Raw genomic sequence first — 16574 nt, 5'->3', positions numbered from 1 at the left:
TGCCCCCCCCCCCCCCCCCCCTCTCTCTCTCTCTCTCTCTCTCTCTCTCTCTTACTAGGAATAAACGGTAGCTAAATTAAATCATGATAAAGATGCCCGTTACATAAACCTCAGAAATTTAGCCAAGTTTGCTTCATTCTGTAGCCATCCCCGCACCTAAAAATTACTACAGAACATGAAACATCATTGCGATCAAAACTCAATAGCTCAAGCATAGGAGAGCTAATACTTGTAGTTGGCAACATGAAGCGATTCGTCAGTGCCAACACCCTTAGCAGCATCTCCAGCATATTTTCCAAGGAGAGCATCAGAGTTGGCCTTGCATCGGGCAAGCAAAACAGCTTGTGCTGTAGGAATGTTTTCCTTCTTTCCAGCCCAAGTCTTCAAAGTGCTGGCTTGCAATGCTCGTCCAAATGAGAAAGAAAGTGTCCATGGCTTCTTATATCCAGCTCATTCATGGCATTCAAATTCAAAGTTGCTTCTTCCTCACTTCGACCATCCTTTGATCAAGTGCTTGTATTGTGTATTTGGCTATCTCCTGAGGGGTTGTCTTTGGCGCTTTAGAGCCAGGATTAACCATGTTTGGCTTCACAAGATGCCCTCTAAGAGTACATGATGATCGCTCAAAGCCTTGTAAACAGCAGCAAGCACAATCTCCGTCACAACATCACATTTCTTAATATCATGGGGCCCATCCACAAGAATCTCACGCTCAACAATGGGGACTAGACCATTCTCTTGGCATGTGATGGCATAGCGAGCCAACCCATTTGCATTCTCAAGTATGGCAAGAAGAGACAGCTCAATTGGACCAATCTTGAGCACAGCTCTCCACTTCGCAAATCAGGCTCCAGCATTATAATATTGCTGGCAGTGTTGGGCAAGGCCGTCCAATCCCTGAGTGATTGTCTCACCGTCAGTGCCTGCAAGGTTGACAATGCCCTTATCTACCTTGATGCCGGGGACTACTCCACCCTCTTTAAGTGCCCTTATCTGCTTGTCACTTGCTATTTTCTGATAGAGGGTTTCCTTAAAGAGAATGACGCCACAAAGGTACTGGAGGGCATCTGGGGTAGTAAAAAGAAGCTCCCAGAGAGCTTGCTTGTTTGACTCTACAATATTACCCACATGTATACTTGCCAGATGCTTCCCAATAGTCCATGTGCTCTCATCGACTGCCAGGATGCCCTTGCCAGGGGTCGCAATGTACTTGGCAGTGGCAATAAGCTCAGCTTCATATTACCCTCGAGCGTGGCCATGGTGGCTAGCATGGTAGAGATGCAAGGGTCTCTCTCTCTCTCTCTCTCTCTCTCTCTCTCTCTCTCTCTCTCTCTCTCTCTCTCTCTCTCAAGAAACTCATGAAGCCCATGCAACTCTGGTGCGCGCTCTTTGAGAGAGTTCTCTCTCTCTCTCTCAAGAAACTCATGAAGCCCATGCAACTCTGGTGCGCGCTCTTTGAGAGAGTTGAGTTGAGAGAGAGAGAGAGAGAGAGAGAGAGAGAGAGAGAGAGAGAGAGAGAGAGAGAGAGAGTTCAGAAAATATCGTGTCTCAACTTAATATCGTGTCATTTTCAATTTCAAAATTGTCTACTGAGGGCAAGGGAAAAAGGAGAAACCCCACCCCAAAAAAGAGAAAAACAGTGTGAAACCCCAAAATATAAACCTAATTTTTAAAAATTTCCTCTGGGAAAATTCAAGGAAAGGAATTTTGTATGTTTGGAAAATGATTTTTCCCGAACACTGGAGAGAAACCCTTGCGCACCGACGCACGCTCTTTGAGAGAGTTGAGTTTTTAGAGAGAGAGAGAGAGAGAGAGAGAGAGAGAGAGAGAGAGAGAGAGAGAGAGAGAGAGAGAGAGAGAGAGATATCCACGCCGAAGAGGAAGCAGAAGCAATCATGACGGTCAAGCGCCCTAATGGTGGACATAACAAACACCGAAGAGGCCACATTAACCCCATCAGGTGCTCTAGCTGTGGGTGATGTGTGCCCAAGGGCAAGGCTGTCAAGCGGTTTCTTGTAAGGACCATTATTGAACAAGCTACTATGCAAGATGTGCAGGATGCTTGCGTTTATGATGGGTACACACTTCCCAAGCTTTATGCCAAAATGCAGTACTGTGTTTCATGCGCCATTCACTCTCACATTGTCCATGTGAGATCCCGCACAGCAAGAAGAGTTTGGGAGCCACCATAGAGGTTTAGACGCAACGAGGATATGCAGAACCAGAATCATTGTACCAATGTTCCTCCTGTTAGGAAGTGGAGAGGTGTCTAATTAGTGCATAATCCAGGAGAGGAAGAAGGCTCATGAATTTTGACTTCTATCATAGAACTCTTAGAAGACGCATGCTACGAGCATTGCCATTGTGGTGAAGCCATCAAGTGGATGGACGTTGAGGGACTTTTGAGTCTTTTGGACAAGCTTGTATCTGATGTTTTGAAAATGTCTTTCTAAAGTTTTTTCAAAAAAAGAAAAAAGAGAGAGAGTCTGACTTGCTTCTGAGAATCTGAGAGTGCGTGACAGAGAGAAGCCTTGCGAGTGAGCAAGAGACACGACACTGAAAATTCATTAAACTCGGCCGCTGAGAGTGAGTGACCAGTGCTTGAAAAAAACTACTTTTCCAAAAACTTGTCAAACCTACATGTTAGAAATATTAGAGGTAAACTGACTAAATTTGAAGGTTTTTACACCAATTTACATTATTTTTTTTTCAAGTTTTGGAGGTTTTCTCACCTTTAACAATAAAACTTAGAGGTAAATCTCAAAATTTGTAGATGGGGTTACACTAAACCTAGGTTTCTATTACGCTAAACCTATGTTTTTTTCGAGCACTGTGAGTGACTTATACAGACGGCGCTGAGTCTAGAGAGAGAGAGAGAGAGAGAGAGCGTAATTGGCTAGATTGGTTGAGAGCATGCACACCCCTTCCATGCAGAGCTCGTTGCCCAGTGGCGGAGTCAATCCCAATTTTGTGGAACTCTAGAAGAAGGTGGAGGTAGGGATTGCTGAAATATCAACTTTTGGCATGCGACCAGAAAGATTGGCTTTTGAGAAAAGATTCCTCGGCTGTGATCCCACAACTGTGGAAGACAAACCTCATTCTCTCTCTCTCCCTCTCTTTTTTTTGTTGGAATTTGTTATTTACAATAATTACATCATCTCTTCCTCTCTCTCTCTCTCTCTCTCTCTCTCTCTCTCTCTCTCTCTCTCTCTCTCTCTCTCTCTCACACACACACACACACACACACACATCCAAACTCTTCATCTTTGTTCTCGCCAAAAGATAGGGCTCAGGTGATTGCAAAGGCATAAGAGGTGATTGCCAACCTGTTGCATGCAAGTGGTGATTATCGTTCATGTCGACAGTACCTTATGATCTTCATCACCTCTCCCGCCCTTGGCCACAAAGTCCTCGTGATTGGGGCCTCCTCTTTTGCAACTCGCCATGAAAACTCTAAAAGAGTCTGTAGTCCATGAAAATTATTCTTTTCATGTATGTGATGTGAAGGATATTTTCTTTTTTCTCTTCGTTTCTCAAGTGTCATGTTTATATGCTGAAAGATCTTTTTTGCAAGCTAGACAAAATGGAGTCACTCACCCAAAAAAATTATCTCCAATTTCAATAAGGTACAATCTAGCACCAAAGATTGCAAATACACATTGTTCATATTGGCTCCAACCTACCAATACGATCTACCAAATCTACTTCTTCTATAACTTCCCTACAAGCACTTGCCATAATTTTATGTATTGAGAAACCCTCCTCCCCCCTCCACAACATTGTGTGCGCGCACACACACACACACACACACACACTTTTACTTGTCCACGCAACTACCATGGCTTGAATATTGATGACCACAAGCCGTGATTCAGAGGAGGGAGCATAACCTTGGATACTCAAGGAGTTAATATAAGGGTGGATGATTAAAGTCTCCATAAGGAATGCTCTAGACATTTAGAGACAATGATAGAAAGATTGTAATATGTAATTTGATGCTAAATGTTTCTATTATGATTTTTCTATGTATCTTGTGGGGTTTTGCTCTTTTTTATGATTGCTTGAAAATGATTGCTTGGAGTTTGAAATTCCTCATCCTGCAGTCAATCATGGATAGACACATAACCATTTAAGGATGACAACGTGGCAACAAGATTGTTCTTATGTTTGACAATAGCATCTATGCACTTTCGTTCTCTTTTGTGATACAACATTATGAAATAACTAATGCATTCAATTTGCATCCATTAAATCTAATGGGAGAGCATGTGAAGATAAAGGCTACTGAACTTGCTAGTGGTGAACAAATCTTCCTTCTCAATCATGGCCAATGTCAATTCTAGAAGGTTTGCATTGCTATTTAAAGCACACGAGGCATTGGAATGAAGGAAACACTAGTAATAGTCAAATGATCCCTCTAGAGTAGTTGGTATACTACATGCAATGCCTTCACAAAGCAGCCTACACATGGCACTCAAGCAAGCAAAGGATATCATTCAAGTTCAAGAGCTACCTATGCATTATGATGGACATGTGGCATTTGAGTTGCCATCTTTTGATCTATTTGTGCACGAGCTTATGAAAATTGCAACATGTGAATTTACCATGGAGAATAAGTTTGCACAAATAGAGTTTTGGAATATGCTCCAACAAGGTTATGACTGTGTATCAATGTGTGTGTGAACACATGAAAGGAAGAGTATGGATCTTTTGTTTGAGATTATTTTAATGTGTGTGAACACATTAAAGGAAGAGTATGGCTCTTTTGTTTGAGACTATTTGAGATGCAACATGGTTACTTTGCTACACTATACTCTGTAGAGTAACTACTGAGATCTTGATCTAATCTTTTTCATTGCTTATGCTCGCTCGGTTTCTTGTCCGCTCGGAAGTACTCGCTTGAGGATTGGGATTCCTCATTCCAATGGACACCTCATGCAATACGTAAGCATGACATTGCTCCTTGACAAAGTTTTATAATCATGCTTTCAACAATGCATTAAAATAGGTGTATCTTTGAAAATCATGCAAGCTAGTGACCCACTAGGATATAGATTTTCCTAGTAGCTATTAAAAAGAAATATATGAAAAATACATAGAATATATATAAATTGGAAGTTACCCTAGATATAGTATCTAGCTAAGGTGTGAGATGATAATGAGATAGTTGAAATAAAGAACCAATTACTTTTGCCCCAAGTCAAAGAGACGAAGCTATTGACGCTTTTTCCCATAGTACTTTCTAATGGTAAAATAAGAATATGTTACCCTGGAGATAAATATTAGGATGAGATAGAAAGATGATTATTATTCTTAGATATGCGTATGTACATTATGCGAAATATACTTATGTATCTAAAAAGTTTCAAGATATGTCTTGTAGCATTCATTCCCACTATGTCGTGTCACAACACGACAGCGGGAAAAAGTCATCCGCGTGAAACCGGTGTGTCGGGTCATATATCTAGGAATTCACCGCAATGTGTAAGAATGTCAAGCCGGTGTGCTAGAAATGGTGTCAAAAATTGATGTGCGAATGCATAACAGTAAATCACTGATGTCAAGGAGCAGTAGCTCTATCTCTCTCTGCTTGAGAGTGATGACGATGTCGATGTTGATGTCACCTTCCGCCGTCGGACAAAAATGGCTAGCGGAGTAGCCGCAGACGCCTATGCTTGAAGCCGGTGTCGAAGAAATTTGCCGATGTTGAGGTCGATATCAATGCCAAAAAAGTGCACGCACCGGGTGTGTGTGTGTGTGTGTGTGTGTGTGTGTGTGTGTCAAAGTCGGAGAGTTCGGAGGCCGAGATGGGAAATCGAAGTCAATTTTGGAGCCGGATATTCCCAAATATACGCAACCGTTGTTTTGCCTTTATCTCTCCCTTTCTAGCACTATCTCTCAAAAGGCGGTCTCTCTCTACTCAAGCTCGGGACTCCGAGTAAGTGGGAGGTTGGTGGGAAAATCCCTTGCACACACACAAACTTTGTGTTTAAAAAGAGCTTAGACACAAAAAAAAATCGATTTTTGTTAAATCAAATTTTGTCGATTTCTACAGGATCATTGACGAGCCAGAGCATGACGAGGTACATTGTGTGTATGGATTGTCGACTGTTTGCAGCGCTGCCTTGTGCAGAGTGTGCAAGAGAGGATAGCATGCAAGAGAGGGGAGAAGAGAAGGGGGAAGAAGATGATACAACACGCAAGTCATCCTCAAAGTTTTGTATTTGGATACTTTTGAACTTTGTCTGAGAAAGTAACATTTGGAATGGATTGTATCTGTTTTAAACTTTTCTTGGTGCCAATTTGAGAATTGTTTGACTCTAGTTTTAATACTGGTTTCAATGACTTGTGATTTTCTACGGGGTGGAGTATTGAAGAATTGTTGTTTGATAATCTTTAAACCTCAAAATGACGTAGACCGTGGGTGTCTGAGGAGTGTTTTTTTGTATGCTAGAAAACCTCAGAACAACGAAGACCGTGTGTCTGGGGAGTGTTCATTTGTATGCTTGAAACCACCAAGTGACATAAGCTGCGGTCTGGGGAGTGTTTGGTTGTATCATTCCTCTAAGCTCATGCAATTTTCAGACCCCACACATTAGGATGCACTATGCATTAGGATGCACTAACTCCATCATAAGAACAACAATTTTGAGCGCTTTTTCCAAACCGAAAAGCCTCAAACACCTTTACACACTGGAACCATCTTAAACACTAGCAAACCTATCACCAACTCTTGAACGTGTATAGTTTTCAACCTTTGCAATATTCTTGCAAGGCACGTGCCACTTTTACCTCAACAACCTCCCACTTAAAGAAGGCGAATGTGCTGATAAGTGCATTCTACTAGTTAAACTACTAGTATGTACAAGAAAATAGGTGAGAGTCTATGTCAACCTATGCCCACTAGCGCGTTCCAAACTCGATCTACATGCATTCATATCAGCTCTAGTGATGGGCAAGCGTATGTATGCACTCTAGACCTTGCATGAAAATCCCACAAACAACTCTGTAAGGAGTGCATTGCTTCACAATGCATCATGCTAGTGTCAGTCATCATACAATCCTTGCTATAAATTCTCCCACTATGGTTGCTAGGTTGAGCCTCGACACTAGTAGCTCGTACATGAGACACCCAAACGTTGATGAAATCTGTGCAAACCTGACTGTACTAGCCTCCTCATTACTATAGGCATGCACTACATCATTTGGACTACTCATCACGTATGGATGTATCATTCTCCAAGACTAGGATGGCTACATCCCTCTCATCCATACGTGGAACTATGTGTCTTGAAATCAACTCATCAGCCTCTACCATGAGCATATCAAATAATTCCATGTTCATCATCTCTGTCTATGTCCCTAGTCAGCAGACCTGATTTGCCTCTATCTTCACAAACTTCAATGACACCTATTGTGTCTCACCAGAGCACTGCCACTCTACTCTGTCTCTACAAAGTCAACTGACATGTCGTGCACATCTAGTGGCTTTTGACTCAATTCTAGGATCAACAAGCCCACTTCTCCTTTGGAAACTTATGGCTCTGACAAGTTTTTTGGAGTAGTTTTGACCAAGGTTTTATCCTCTTAGATCATGTTTTCTACTTCATATTATGATACATAGTTTATGTGCGCATGTATGATTGTAAGGGCTACTTCAAAGAGAGTATTTCCAATACGGTTTTGTGTGGTTTTTTCTATGTATGCATATATGGATAATGAGTGAGCTAGTTACAACTCGCAAGTGGCAGATTCATAGGTTTACAACGTTTTTGGATAGGTACAATTGTCCTTAAAGTTGTTCGTTTAGGAGTGAGCTAGATTGGCAGGCTTTTGGGCAATTTATGTATGCCATATGTGGATTTTCTTACTCAGATATTGAGTGTCTATTTATGGTCTATGCGTTTTCGCTGTGAATTTTTTGAGAAATTTCAAGGAAAAATCTACCCATATTTCTATAAACTCTTGCCCTGTTTTCTATGTATCTGCAGCTTATTGTCTCATGCTTTAGCGGTCAAGATTTACTTCCACTTTGATAGTGATCAAGTTTTGACTCTCACTTTGACAGGTTTTCGTTAGTTTACAACACATATTGGTGTTCCACTCTCGCAGGAGTGAGATTTGTGTATGCTCGTAGTGGCTATAGCTTACATGTAATCATAGGTTCTACAAGTTACAAGTATAGGTTCCTTGCATGTGCCAGATTGTGCATGGAGTTTTGTGGGATACATATTGAGCATTGCATTTTCTCTTTACTCAGCATATGGTTATGCATTTTTTGCTCATTTGAGAGTTGTTTATCCCTAGATTGTTTATGCACTAGCTTTGCTTGGTTTATTGCAAAGGTTGGACACTACTACTGTACATTTCTTTGGTAGACCTACATTGTGCATATGCGAGCATTGGATTGATGTAGTGGTATGGTCGAGTGATCTCCCACTTTGTTGCCATTTTGGCATGGTTTATGGTTGAGATTTTTCTTATCTTACAAGGGAGACTTTGTTAGATTTCTCCCAAGATTTTGCGCCCATGTAGCATATATGTGTGACGTTTTAGAGTCTACAGAGATGACTCGAGAGACATAGATCTTGTTTATGCCAATACTTGCATTGTTGGCATTGTGGTCACACATGGCATATAAGGCATCATTGCTTTTGACATATGAGGTAGCAGCAGTGATGTATGCGAATGCAGGTTTGGTTTTGACACATGCTAGAGAGCTGACTTTGTATTCCAATCGTGATGATGTCACGTTTACCTCTAGCATTCCTATTGTTTACATGCCTTTGAGAGGTGGCACTTCTTCCCCCCGTTGGTTGCTAGATGAGGATGCAGTTTTCCACATCACATCACATCATGAGTGGTTTAACACTTTCTCTAGTGGGAGCTTTGGTCGAGTGTACTTGGCCAATGGTTCAGCATTTGACATTGTAAGAGAAAGAGATGTATGAATGTCATTGCCCAATGGTGCATCATATACACTTCAATATGTGCGCTATGCTCCTCAATTGAGATAAAGTTTGATCTTAGTGAGACAATTAGCAAATTGTGGGTGTCAAATATTTCTTAGAGAGAAGTTGTTCCAGATGCATTGCATATCACTAGTGATTGCCAGGAAAGCTTGGAGTGGCTTGGTATATCTTGTGCATGTATTTGTGGTACGAGACAACATAGTCTCGATAATGTTGTTGGCATGCATTGAGCAAGAGATGAGTGTGTCTCCTTTGCGAGTGAGCTTGATACCAATTCATGAGACGATTTTGGGATGCGAAAGTGTGCATGCAAGAAGGGGAAGAGGAAGAAGGGCACACTGTGTGGAGTGGACTAGAGTGGAAAATTCCCTCACTCATTCCTTTATGTATATAAAGAATGACTGATTAGGTCAATGGGCGCTGGACACTGGACGTCCATCTTGGGGTAAGACACGTTCTTCCTTTACCCCAATAGGCTCTTAATTCTACTTTATTTTTCCCAATTTCTCTCTAATTGTCTCTATTTCTCTATGAGTATCTACAATTATTATTTAAGTGCTATGAATCATTGCCTCACCACTCTTTTTAAATCTTGCTTAACTCCTCTCAAAGTCAAAGGGCTGACTCTTCTTCAGACACCCCTTGTGCAACAACTCTTTTGGCAGCACATATTGAAAAAGTTTTGCAAATAAAATAGCCTTTCAATTAGAAACTGCATATGCTAAATCTTTCACATGTCTTGTAATCATTAAGCTTAAATAGTCTAGAAAACAAAGTGTAGATGCCACTGTAGTATCATCAAAGCTAAGATCATGCACAATACATATATTGTTCAAGAAATTGACAACAAGCCCAAGTTTTCAAGTATAAATGCAAAAAAAAGGCTCTTCTTGTTCTTGTTCTTGCATCCAAAAGTGTGAAAGAATTGCCACCTTTAGTAGTAAGCACAATCTTTCAAACTCCCTTAATTGAATAAGATGCTTTGTTGGCACATGAGAGAGTATTCTCACTAGGAACACTATCAAGAAAAGTGAACAAATAACTATGAGACATAACGTGCTTAGTTGCACCATTATCACCCATGATCCATGGATTTTGTGCAAATTGGTCATGGCAAAGCATTGGAAGCCCATTATAAAACCTGCAAAATATTTGCCAAATCTGCATATAAAAAACATTTGTGATGGCTGCATCTACCTTTTCCTTGCAAGCCTCTTCAACCTTAAGCATAGACATTGCTTGATGGGATGATCATTTGCCCTACAATATTGACATTTTAGCTTCTTCTTGCCTTTATTGCAAGCCTCATATTTATTGATGTTGAAGAAGTAACAGCTGTTGGGGCAATATTGCACATTTCTTAGAACTCTTCCCTTTGTTTGATGAGACTCTTGCATCAATATAAAGATAATACCATCAAAATTCACATCATTAGGCCCATTCTTTCTCACAAGCCTAAATGTGGAGGCAAAAGTTTGATAAGAATATGGCAAAGCATCAAGAATTGTTGGGGCATCTAAAAAAAACAGGAGTCTTTATGTTAGAATGCACTTTATAATTCAATGAGCAACTATACATTCATGCAGTCTTAGCCTCGCTAACTTGGATACATCGTTTCAGTTGAGGGTCGTAATAGGGATCCTAACAAGGTAGAAACAATTTAAAAGCGGCCTTCTCCCAAAATTTTGGAATAGCTCCAATTTTTTTGCGATGTGATAGCCTATTATTGTAGACTAATTGAGGGTTATGCTAAGATCGCTATGCATATGATGGACCAATTGAAATTGTGTGGAGTAAAGTTGTTTGACCTTTAGCTTTTGAACATTCTCTTTAGAGGATTTTGTTTATTCTAACCCACGTTTGGAGGAGATACAAGCTCTTTCATGAGTAAATGTTTGTTTATTGTTCCCAAGATTTCTGACCCTTCAAAACAAGCTTTATCCTTTTTTATGGCTATCTATTAAATCCATAAGGCCTCCTTAAGCTTACTTTTGTTAATGAAGTTATAATTAAAGACTAAATGATTCTCTGGTTATGATTTTAAAAAATCTATTGTCTTTTATTGCAGCATTAAAAGACTTAATCAAAAGAGTCTAATGCATTTTGGGTCATTAACCCACAGTATGCATTTCTAGTTAACATCTAGTTAACATCCCTACTGAAATATTTTCTTGCAACTCATTTGATAACACCGCCTATAATGAGGCTTTCCCTTGTGAAGGTGATTTTTGCCTCATTGGTGCTTTTACTAATCCTCTTAACTCTTGTGAATGTCTTAGATATTGGGATTTTTTTTTAAAGTGAAGATTGCAAGGCTTCCTAGCTAAAAGTACCTCTCATAAAAAGTGAAGATTGCAAGGCTTCACTAGCTAAAAGTACCTCTCATAAAATTTTTTTAGCTTTAGGTCTCTTCTAGAACTTGATGGAATTTCCAATCCTTCTTTATTCCTCTTGATCTTATTGTTGAATTTTTTTGGTGGCATATTCATGCTCACCTCTTTGGTGTAATCTTTACCGAGTATTTTTTTTAACTTATCCTATTAAAAGGCTCTTGGATCTTAGAAGTTTTCAAATCCTCAAGCTTATAAGATTTCCTTTAGGTTTATTGATGGTGGGGCTTTCCTCTACCCTTATATCAAGCTACTTATAGATTCATGTCAACCTTGTACTCCATCCAGACTCTATTGGATTTACCACTTTGATATCATTCAGAGTAGACTTACTTTGGCAATGATGGACAAAGTTACTTTGCAATCCACACATTTATGTTGCTCTATTACAATATCCAGGAATTCTTTTGGTGCATATACTTCTTGCATACATTGTGGAAAAAAGCATAAACTACCCTACGACAATGTATCCTTTAATGTTTTGAGTGAACACTCGGCCAAGGAATCAAAACTATAATGTGTCCATTTCTCAAGTTATGCTAATAATCTACTATGCCCTTGATTCTTCGTTGGCCTTTTAGAATTTACGCACATGCTATTGGATATTAAGGAGGAAGACTTCCATCCCAACATTGTTCCTAAACATATACGATTAATCAAAAGAATTCCAAACTAGGCTATCAATCTAGACCACAAAACCTTTATTTGATGGAGACCTTTGGCCCAACCAATTTGAGTCAACTTATAGCTTGACACCTTTTCTTCTAGCTTCCCCCCTTGGTAACCCTGTCCAACTTTGCTTGCCAACCATTGATGCTCGGCACACCAACCTCTTTTTTGCCAACCAGTCCTTCACTTGGAACGCCAACCTCTTGCCTGCCAACTAGAATTTACACTTAGCAAACCAACAAATTTACTCTAATACCATTGTTCGAATTGGGGGAAAACATTCTAAGAGGTCACCCATCCCAACACTATTACATGCTTAACTGAAAGAATTCCAAAACTGAGCTAGCCATCTAGACCCCAAAACCTTAAGGTAACCTTTGGTCCAACCAATTTGAGTCATTATATAGCTTGGCACCATTTCTTCCAACACAAGTTAATTCATCTCTTTGAGCCAATGGGTTTAACAATTAAAATTATCCAAGATTATTGTAAGATTCCTTACTTCTAATTCTATTCGCACAGGCAAGTTTAAAATTGATCACATATTTCAAATTTTGTCGAGTGGGTAGGAAGCTACCACTTGTCAGCAGGCTATCCACACAAGTGGTAGCCTACATCACATGTGCCGATCAAGGGTGCTTTATACATGTGAGACTGACCAGTTAATTCATGTATATCTTTGTGTGGGATTAGCAGCATTGAATTTCATCCAAATCTTAACTCCTTCAATGGGCCTCTAATCTCTAAGGTTCTTCTTTTCATTATTAGTAAATTTATCGTGCATCAATGCCTTAGTTTCTTATCCACTTCTATCCTTTCATGGTTTCGTGCCGACCTAGTGGCTTTTTTTGGGACAGAGGCAATGAACAAGATTGAAAGTGAAACTTTTTTTCCAAGAGCCACCCATGCACCACCTTTACCGCCCCTCCTCCCCTACCGCCCCCCCAACTCACATAACAACTCTATCCTCCATGCCTATGTATCTATCCATCACTCCATCTCTCTCGTGAGTTGTCCCCACGTCTCCATTCTAGTTGACTCCTCTCTTTATCTTGATCCTCTCTCTGAGTTTTCTTGGCCCACCTTTTGCCTATGTATCCTTCCTCTTCCTTCCAATTGAGTGAACGAGTTCCTCCCCCTCACTATACCGACTCTCTCCACGCCTCTTCTTCCCACCTCAGTATACCCCACTCTCTCCACACCTCTTCCTCCCAACTCAGTATACCCCACTCTTGCCATGCCTATCTTTCTTTCCTCTCCCACAACCCCTTTGCTCTCTCATCTCGGAAGCTAGTAATCATCTCCCCGAGCTCTCTCTCTCTCTCTCTCTCTCTCTCTCTCTCTCTCTCTCTCTTGCAACTGTTTTTTGACCTAGTAGACAACAGTTCACTCTATTGATCATAACTTCTTCATCCGAACTCCAATTTGGGCGATCTATAGCCTTAATCAAAGAACAAGAAGCCCTCTACGCATTAATATAAAGACAAAAAAAAAAATAGAGTTATGGAAGGAGTCTTTGTATCAAAATTCCTGAAGTGAACAGGTTCATAAAAGTTGACTCTCATCTCTATTTTACATTCAATGTCTTTCGGCACTCGCAATGGTTCTTCTTCTTCAACAAGGTCCACAACCATTGTAGAAAATGATCCAAAATCTCCTAAGCGTGGAGATAGCAACAGAATCACTCAACCAACGAGATCAAAAACCATGATCATGGCATACTTGGTATCATTGCAAGAGATTAAAAAAACAAGGTGAAGACTTACGGGCACTTGCAATGGAGAATGGCACGCTAAGGGTTATTGTGGTTGAGAATGAGAATATCAAGAGGACACTTAAGATGCAAACAACATGTTTGATGCAACTTGAAGAGGCAGTCAAGGAATGTAAATGCTCTCTTATGGACTTGAATTCTTTGAAGGAGCACATGAGCAAAGTAGAGCATGACCATGTATTGAAAGAGGAGAAATTTAACACCATGAGCCGGGATGTTTGCGACATGAAAATGTATGCACAAATAAGTAATGGGCTGATGTATGTGGTAACAATGTGGTTCCTAATTCCTCCCTCATGCAAGCTATGGGATCAAACAAAGAATGTTGAGAATGTGGATGTGGAGGAGTTGAAGGAACAGGAGTGACGTTCCAAGAACATTGTTATTCGTGGAATTCCCGAAGTGAAGCTATAGACACCTCCTTCTCTTGCCATTGTTATTGAAGTTCTTCCAAACCCACTTTTGCATGTTTGGAGTTATGGTATATGGAGCACACAGAGTGGGTAAGCAAGGAGCTCCTTGCTCGGGAGAACAGCCAATTGTATGCAACATGCCGGATGAGACCAAACAAAAGATTATCCTTTCCATAATAGTTGGATCTATTTGAGGGATTCAAAATGTTTTGTATGTGAATATCGCACTATTAAGCAACAATATATGCGTCGCAAGGCATATGAGGAAAGGAATAAGAAAAACAAGGAGATCTCTCGAAGAAAATGTGCCCAAGGAGGAGGCGATCCCCTTGAGCAAATAGGAATGTGTGACCTATGTGGCTAAGTTACAATTGAAAATATGCTTTTGGAATTGCAATGGATACCCATGGAATGAGGGGGTTGGCATTGATGAGCTAACAAGCAAAGCCGATGTTGTACTTCTTGTTGAAACTTGGAAGTATGATACACAAAGGATTAACGGCTTGGAGGATTACAACGTACATTCATCAATGTGGTCAAAGAATCTCAAGCAAAGAAGAGGGCAAGGAGGGGTAGCATGTATGGTTAAGAAAGGATTGGAAGATTCTGTATCAATTGTGAAAGATGACAAGTACAAACGTTATGTATGACTGAAGATTATGACACCAAAATGAGCACCCATTTTTGTAGCCGGTTGCTACATTCCTCATCATGATTCCCGCTTTTATGCTTGCATGGATAGAGATCATACATTTTTTTATTTAGAAGAGGACATTGCTTATTTCAAAGGTAAAGGTGATGTTATTGTCTTTGGGGATATGAATGCTCGCACAAAAACATTACAACATGATACTCAACATTTGATATACCATACATTTTAAGAGAGTTGGAGGAAGTTCACTTGTATGATCGTACTTCAATGGATGAGAAAGAGCTGGATCACTATGGAAAGTTACTTTTACACATGTGTAATAGCACGAGTATGATCATTGCCAATGGTGTATCTTTGTGGAGTGGAACCAATGGATTTACATGTATAAAACATAATGGGATAGTGTGATTGACTATAATCTACTCTCGAAAGCCATCATGTATCGCATAAGAGTTTTATGTTTGTCCAGTGGACCCCAAAATCAGACTATCAAACCTTATGTATTGACCTTACATGTGGAGAAGCAAATAAGCATGATAATCTCAACCAAAGGAAACAGAAGTTATCACTATGTATGCATTTTGCACCAATGTACATTGAAATGGTTGAGTAAAAGTTATGGAAGGCAAAGCTTCAATATGATGCACCATTGGAAACTAAATGGGAAGCTTTCAAGAAAGTTATTTGTTCTTGTGCCGAAGAATGCTTTTCCATAAAGCATGTCCATGGTATCAACAAATTTAGATCACACAAAAGGTAGTTTGATAAAGAATGTCAAGATGCTTGAAAGTCCTTTATAAAGCTTGATGCAACTATGGACAAAGACAACTATCAAAGTCATTTGCATACATACAAGGCATTGATTCAAAAGAAGAGAAGAAGATGGGAAGTAAAGCAACAATTTTTTCAAGTCCAAGAAAAGGCACGTGCATGTGGAAGATTTTGGAGAAACTTGAGGGACAAGCAGGTTAAGAATTTTGGTAACTTGAGTCTTGTGGATATGTACACACATTGTAGGCAACTATATGAGCAACCAAATGCTGAAAAAAATGTCATTTTATGGTTCACTCCCACGTATGCCCTCCTTTTTTTACTATTGAAGATGTATGCAACGGGCTTGAAAAGTTGGCCACTCGCAAAGTTGGAGGTCTTCAAGGTATCAAGTCGGAGATGATCAAGTGAACGGGAGATTTTACACATGAGTGGATGTGTGATGTGTTTAACCTTGCACCTGAACATGGTATGCCTTATGATTGGAGCACTAATTGGGTAAAGCCTTTGCATAAAGGAGGGGAGGTAAAGAATGTAAACAACTACCAGATTATAATGATTGGGTGTCTTAGGGAAAAATTGTTTGGGTACATAATGGAGATGAAATTGAGTGATTGTGTCGAAGAGAATGATGAGCGTGCAAAAGGACAAGCGGTTTTTTTGTCGATGCCATAGCACCATTGATCATCTTGTCACTCTTCTTGTTCTCATGGAGGAAAATTGATTGAAAGGCAAGCAATTGTATTGTTGTTTTGTGGACTTTAAGAAAGCCTTTGATATGATTTCACGTAACAATTTGTGGAGAAGAATGGAAGAACTCCAAGTGCCAAGTGAGTTTATGCTTGCGGTTTCTCGAATCTATGAGAAGGTGATGTGTCAATTGTGCATGGAAGAGGAATTTCAAAAAAATTTGTAAGCACTATTGGGGTTAAC

The 16574-nt window shown here is 40.0% G+C and overlaps 1 pseudogene; it reads right to left on the bottom strand.

Annotated features, from left to right (window-relative positions):
* Nucleotides 1-222: 222 nt before the first annotated feature.
* Nucleotides 223-3738, bottom strand: LOC147426441 (fructose-bisphosphate aldolase, cytoplasmic isozyme 1 pseudogene; annotated as a pseudogene).
* Nucleotides 3739-16574: the final 12836 nt, after the last annotated feature.

This window comes from Adiantum capillus-veneris, chromosome 24 (assembly GCF_014529385.1).
Source record: "Adiantum capillus-veneris isolate H3 chromosome 24, ASM1452938v2, whole genome shotgun sequence".
In the NCBI taxonomy this organism is placed as follows: Eukaryota; Viridiplantae; Streptophyta; class Polypodiopsida; order Polypodiales; family Pteridaceae; genus Adiantum; species Adiantum capillus-veneris.
Note: the sequence above shows the minus strand (reverse complement) of the source record. Positions and strands in the feature narration are given on the sequence as shown.